This window comes from Mauremys mutica, unplaced genomic scaffold (genome assembly GCF_020497125.1).
Source record: "Mauremys mutica isolate MM-2020 ecotype Southern unplaced genomic scaffold, ASM2049712v1 001466F_np12_obj, whole genome shotgun sequence".
NCBI classification, from domain to species: Eukaryota; Metazoa; Chordata; order Testudines; family Geoemydidae; genus Mauremys; species Mauremys mutica.
Genome location: NW_025423210.1, coordinates 13,520 through 19,961, shown reverse-complemented (window position 1 = coordinate 19,961; position 6,442 = coordinate 13,520). Strand labels below are relative to the sequence as shown.

The 6,442-nt window shown below is 50.6% G+C and overlaps 3 non-coding genes across 3 annotated transcripts; 2 read left to right on the top strand and 1 right to left on the bottom strand.

Annotated features, from left to right (window-relative positions):
- Positions 1–679: 679 nt before the first annotated feature.
- On the bottom strand, positions 680–761 carry TRNAS-UGA. Its single transcript has one exon. It is a non-coding gene; the product is annotated as a tRNA-Ser (tRNA).
- A 3,521-nt stretch (positions 762–4,282) lies between these two features.
- On the top strand, positions 4,283–4,364 carry TRNAS-GCU. Its single transcript has one exon. It is a non-coding gene; the product is annotated as a tRNA-Ser (tRNA).
- Positions 4,365–6,134: 1,770 nt separating this feature from the next.
- Positions 6,135–6,208, top strand: TRNAT-UGU. The gene has a single exon. It is a non-coding gene; the product is annotated as a tRNA-Thr (tRNA).
- The last annotated feature ends 234 nt before the right edge of the window (positions 6,209–6,442 follow it).

Genomic DNA, 6,442 nt, shown 5'->3' with positions numbered 1-6,442 from the left:
GCTGCTAGAGTGAGAGCCAGGAGAGAGCAGTGTCTGGCTCACCGTGGGGGAGAGAAGAGACCTGGTGAGTGCGGATCTCCCTCAGCCTCCCCCGCAAGGCTGGTCACTTCTATTGTCACTGTGATAGTCGGTGCTTCCCTTCAGGGCCGGCCCAGAACAACTCCCCCCTTTCCTCCCCAGGCCCCACCCCTGTCCCATCTCTTCCCACTCTGCATCTTCCTGCCCCATTCCTCTCCCTGCTCCTCCCCCTCCCTGCCCAACGCCTCCTGCACCCCACTGAACAGCTGATCCCTGGCAGGTGGGAGGTGCTTGTCAGCAAGGCCTGTAGTGTGTGTGGGGGGGGAGCTGGCTGCCAGGGGGCGCTGAGCACCTATTTTTTCTCTGTTGTTTCTGCAGCCCCGTAGCTCCCATGGAGTTGCTGACTCGGCTCCTTTCGCACTCTAGAGAGAGGAGCAGAACCAGGGCTGTGGCTGATCTATGGGGCACCAGGTGAGTGGCAGAGGCTTCAGGTGCTGAGAGTTTGCCTGACCCCTCAGGGACACAGTGTGAGGGGGTGTCCCAGGGATCTCTATGAAAGGAGCAGAACAGGATTGACTTGGGGTGGGGAGAGAATTGAGAGTGTCTCAGGGGGTTGTACAGAGGTATTGCCCGGTTGAGAGACTGGCTAAAACACAGGTCTCGCTGTGAGCAGGATTCAAACCTGTGCAGGGGAACCCCATTGGATTTCAACTCCAACGCCTTAACCACTCGGCCATCACAGCTGTAAGCACAAAGCTGCCCCACTGCCAAAGAAACTGGTAAAGAATCACAATGCCCAGGCTTGAAGTCATCTGAACTACAGAATTCCCACTGCAAACCTGGCTCCCAAAGCACAGGGGGGATTGCGGGTTTGTTCTCTTTGCTTAGCCATGTGCAGTAGCTCATGCTCCAATACGTCTGTTAGTCTATAAGGTGCCACAGGTCTCTTTGCTGCTTTTACAGATCCAGACTAACACGGAAACCCCTCTGATACTCCTAGTGACACTCTTCGATGGATCTCCATCCTCCACTCACCGTGAGGTAGGTAGGAGCGGATCATTATTATCCCTTCTTGAAAGAGGGAGAAGTTAAGGCTGAGAAAGGAGAATTGACTTGTCTTAGGTCACACAGCCAGCCAGTGGCAGAGTTGGGAATAGGACCTAAGAGCCCTGATTTTCAAACTAACCATCAGACCTTGAATTTCACACATGGAATGACCTGATTAAAGTGCTCTCAGATGAGCTCCAGACCAACAACAGTGCACAGTAATTATTCAGCAAGTATTTGAGGAGAACTGCAATGTTAGAGAGAATCATGAACTGCTAAGAGACCATTAATGCAGCGAAGCAGCAAAATGTATCAAACATATAACAGGTTATGACTTATTTCCTTGGGCTTAAAAGAGAACAACAAGGACCCGAGTCTCCTCCCTGTCAATAACCCCCTGCTCAGCCAATCAGGGTAGAGACTGAGGACGGGAGGCTGAGGGTTCTCACCAGAGAGCCCAAAGGATGGCCCAGGTCACTGATGGGGATCACTGCCCGAGCACTATTTCAGCCCCACATTTTGGGTGGACCTCCCACAGTGGGAGCTGCAGAGCACTCCCCTGCAACACACACACACACACACACACACACACAGCTCCTGGTGTTGGGAGGAGAACAGGTGAAAGGACAAAAGAAGCAAGAGACAAAGAGAAAGGAGGAAGGGATGGATGGAGGAAAAGGTGAAACAAAAAGGACAAACCCTAATAACCCCAGTGGTTCTAAGGGACAAAATCCCAGGTGCGGAATAAAATTCTGCCTCTTAAGCTAGTGTTTTCCATGTCTAAAATTCAACTGTCACCAGATGGATCAGACTGAACAGGTTTCAAACCTTGAGGAGGCTCTTACCTTCTAAACAGGGATGGCTGTTTTCTAGTAAAATCAGGAAAAGGGAAGGAGAAAACTCAAAAGAGGTTCCTCCTGGCGCTCACGTACGTGAACCCGAATACTCTCTCAGTCCTCAAAGAGAGACCTGGAGAAGGAGACTTGCTGAAGCAAAGCCACAGGGGTCTCTGAGGTTTCCCTGGCCCCTGACCCCTGTCCTGCCTGGCTGATGTCAGCATCTCTCTGTGAGGTCACCAACTCCCCACCACCTTTGACCAATAGTCTGAGATCCTGCAAAAGGCCTTTGTGATGTCACTGCCACACCCCTCCCTTGCTGTGCTAATGTCCTGCCCCTGGCCAGGCACTTTGGAGGTTTGAGCTACTCCCTGTGGATCACCCCATTCAGGGAGCGTTCGTTCTAGGAAGCAAGCTGGCTAGACAGGAAAACATCGGACGCTGCTCCCAATGCTACACTCAGTTTTTCAGAAATTAGTCAACTTTATGGCCAGAAGAGACCATTAGAGCATCTAATCTGACAACTTGAAGATCACTTGAGCTGCAATCAAGCACTCTACCACTGAGCTATAGCCCCACAATGACCTGAATAGGGAATCGTGATTTCCAAGACTTTGAAGGACAAACCCTGCTTCATCGAGCTCCTTTGCCATTCCCAGACCACAGGTGGTTTTAAAAATGGGGTTTGATTAAACTTCTTAAACGTGGTAAACACCACAGCTTGCGCACCCACCGATATAGCTTCTCCCACTGACATAGCTGCCACCTCTTGCAAAGTGGCTTAACTACACCCACAGGAAAACTCTCTCCCCTCAGCACAGAGCAGTGGTTCTCAAGCTGTGGGTCAGGACCCCAAAGTGGGATGTGACTCTGATTTAACGGGGTTGCCAGGGCTGGCATTAGACTTGTTGGGGCCTGGGGCTGAAGCCAAAAGTCTGAGCCCCACCACCCAGGGCTGAATCCCTCAAGCTCTGGTTTTGCCCTCCCCTAAGTGGGGCAGGGCTCAGGCTTTGTCTCCCCTGCCTCTGCCCAGTGTGGAGGGGCTTGGTCCCTCTTTCCAGGGCCATGTAGTCAGTTTTTTTTTGGCAGAAGGGGGTTGCAGTGAAAGGAAGTTTGAGAAACCCTGGCATAGAGCCTCTGAATATGTCTGGACTTGGCTCCCTGTGGCAGAACAGAGACGAAAAGTACAGCCATGGAGACACCACGCACCAGCCTTGCCTAACAGGCAAGAATCAAACCTCCACAGAAAGACGCCCGTTGCTTTCTAACTCATCTCCCTAAGCTCTCAGCCACCACCACTTAACAAAGGGGCTTTTCTATACGATGGTTCTGGTCTCACTGAAGGGTCATTTCCAGTTGTTTGCTCAGACCAGCATTAGGGGAAATGGTGCCCTGGGCAAAGCTTGTACTTTGGCACTTCCCCATTGCCCCTGGAGGATCCCCACTCCCCCTTTACCGCTAGCTCCTGCACTCCCAACCCTTGCACCTCCTTCACCCCTAACTCCTGCCCCTCCTGTGCCCCCTTTGCCCTTAACTCCCTGGGCCACCAGCCATTGCCCCTCTCCTGCAGCCCCTTCACATGGCTCCAGTGCTGGGGGCCCCACACTTGTTCTCCCTTTCCCTGGGCTTTGGCATCACTAGCCCCTGCTTAGCGAGTAGGGTTCAGTGGTCCCCACAATGTGGGGCATGACTTCTAGGGGGACACAGAGGAACATTCATGGGGGCACCTCAGGGCCTCAGCCAGCCCCCATGGAGGGAGCAGCACTCAGCCCCACTCTGTCCCAGCTCTTCCCCAACCCCACCCTCACCCTCAGCCTGGGCCTCTGGCTCCCAGCTCGGCCTCGACCCCCTTACCCCTGTCTGCACCCCTCTCCCCAGCAAGCAACAGCCCCACTCCCAGCCTTGGTTCTTGACTGCAGCTTCCGAGGGGCCACAGCCATGGCTAAGAGGGCACAGAGTGAAATGTTTGGGGACCACTGGTTTAGGGTAATGTTCTCAATCACTTCTACGAAGTCCAATAAAAGCTATTCCTCACCCACCCACCCACCCCTCCATCAGGACGGACTAGGTATGTTCTGCTGCCCTTCACTCATGCAGGAAGGATAACAACATTTCATTCCACTCAATCCTAAAGTGATTTGTAACCCGCCACCAGCCAAAACTGGTCATTTTGGGAAAGCGGCCCCATCATGCTGCATAGCTAGGCAGAGTAGGTGTCTATGGAAAAACGGTCTGTTCCTGAAGTCTTTCCCCCAGTTCCTCACTAGATGTGAGGAGGGAGCTCATTCAGCCCCTGCTTCCACTTAGTATTTAAAAACTCCTTATTGTCCCTAGCTCTGCTGCCCTTAGATTTCTCCTCCTGTCCTTTTTCTAACAGCTCAGATGAGGTGGCCGAGTGGTTAAGGTGATGGACTGCTAATCTATTGTGCTCTGCACGCATGGGTTCAAATCCCATCCTCATCGGATGCATTTAGTTTTCACCCCTCCTTTGTAGACAACCATCTCCCCCTTTGGTACAATGACAGATCAAACAATGTTGCTTCTTGCAAACAAAAACCTTCTCAGAAACTCAGAACTCCCTTGCTTTAAATAAAATGTTTAAATCCCAGATTTCTTTAAAAAAGAAATTCTCTAGTGCTGTATTTCTTAGTTTTTATCTCAAAAGGGAACATCCTCATCATCTCCCCCAAACACACTGGGACCTGCCCAAATTATTAAAATACTCCCATCCTGAGCAAGGCCACAACCGTGAACCAGAGCTAGTGTCTAGGCCAAGCTGATCTGAAGGAGGCAACTCAAACATTTTCTCCCTGCTTCCCTTGGAAAAGTCTGACTGAGAAAACAAAATTCCCCAAACTGAAAATTTTCTGCTGAATAACCAATACTAGTCTGTTTGGGGACTTTGGTTTGCAAGTATTATTGTTATTATTCTCTTCTGATTTCTGAATCAGTTCAGTTCAGTCTTTGTCCTCCAGGTGTGTTTCCACCTGCTGAGGTGTGGGGGAGAGAGGCCAAGTCATGATGTCTCTACCTCTCTTTCATAGTTTCTTCCAACTTGCTAGGAAGCTCCTTTGCTACAATATGAGTCAAGCAGTGTCCATTGTCTCCGTGCTATCTCAGAGAAGTCTGCATTGTACACGGTTCCTGGGATAGTCCTTGGGAGTGTGGATCCCTTCAATGGGCCAGCAGCGAGTCTGGCTCCTCCTTGTCACACCTGAAAGGCTGGTGGGGGGTATTTCTCAACCTCATAACATATTTCAGTAACACAGAGCAAAACTTCATAACTTCCCAACCAATGCAAGCACACACAATCCAACAAGATATTAATGTTCAACAGATCAAGACTTTTGAAATGATACATCACAAGGCAGACTTTGTACAAACCATGTCATCATTATATGAGAGTGGTGAATATGGGGCTTCCAGGTGCTGCTCTGAGCACAGCGTGCCACACCTGGGCTTACATTGCAATGGAGACGTACCCTTAGAGTCCATCTCTCCTGGGATAAAGATGGCCCACACCTAACTCTCTGCCAGTCCCCACTGGGCCCTGAGAAGTGTTGTTCGTGTTTGTATTCTATAAAGCAGAGGAGCAGATGCTCCCAAGGTGTGTGTGTGATTCTTTGGACAGGTCTACACTACAATATTAGGTTGGTGTAATTACATTATTTAGGCTGGCAATGCAGTTCTATCAAGCTAATCCCGGTATAGATAGTGGCTCAGCTGTCAGAACTTTCTGGAGCTATGAAAGGGGAGGGACCCAGCCTCTGTAGCAGGAATGCAGGGCAGGTGAGTTCATGGCAGATGTGGTGGGATACTGGTGGAAACCAGTTATGGTGATATAATGACCAGCAGCATTTACACTGACAATTTGTCACTTCAAGTTTGCTGCAAAAAGCACTAGGCCTCTCGTCGAGTTGGTTTTATTTTGTCACCAAAACAGGGCAATTTTGTCGCCAGACGTGGCATTGCAGTGTGTGCACCAGCCAAAAACTGCTGACCGAGGGAGCGTTGTGTGTTTTTCACACATCTGAGCAATATAATGATGCTGAAGTAACCTTATAGTGCAGACCTGGCCAAAGATTCACACACACAAACACACACACAGCTTGCAAGGAAAACCTCACCTGCTCCTCTGCTTTGCAGAGGCCAAACGCAAGCAAAGCTTGTCAGGCCCCAGTGGGGATGGCAGGGAGTCAGGGGTGGGCAGACGGTGTGTTGTTGCCACAAGCAGGCACCATGGCTTAGCTGGCTAAAGCACCTGTCTTGTAAACAGGAGATCCTGGGTTCGATTCCCAGTGGTGCCTTGTTGACTAACTCTTGGGCAACCTGGTATTGGCTACTGTGGAAGGACAAAACACAGAGCTCTTTGGTCTGTCCAGCCCGATATAGTTGTTTAAATCATACTCACAGGCACTGATAACAGACTTACTGAAAGTTTGGGAGTTAAGAGCTGATAGGTCAGTGTTCCAGCCTGTCACAGATGATCCTGCTCCCTCTGTGACAGGGTCAGGTCTGGGCTCTCACACCAAATGGCTCAT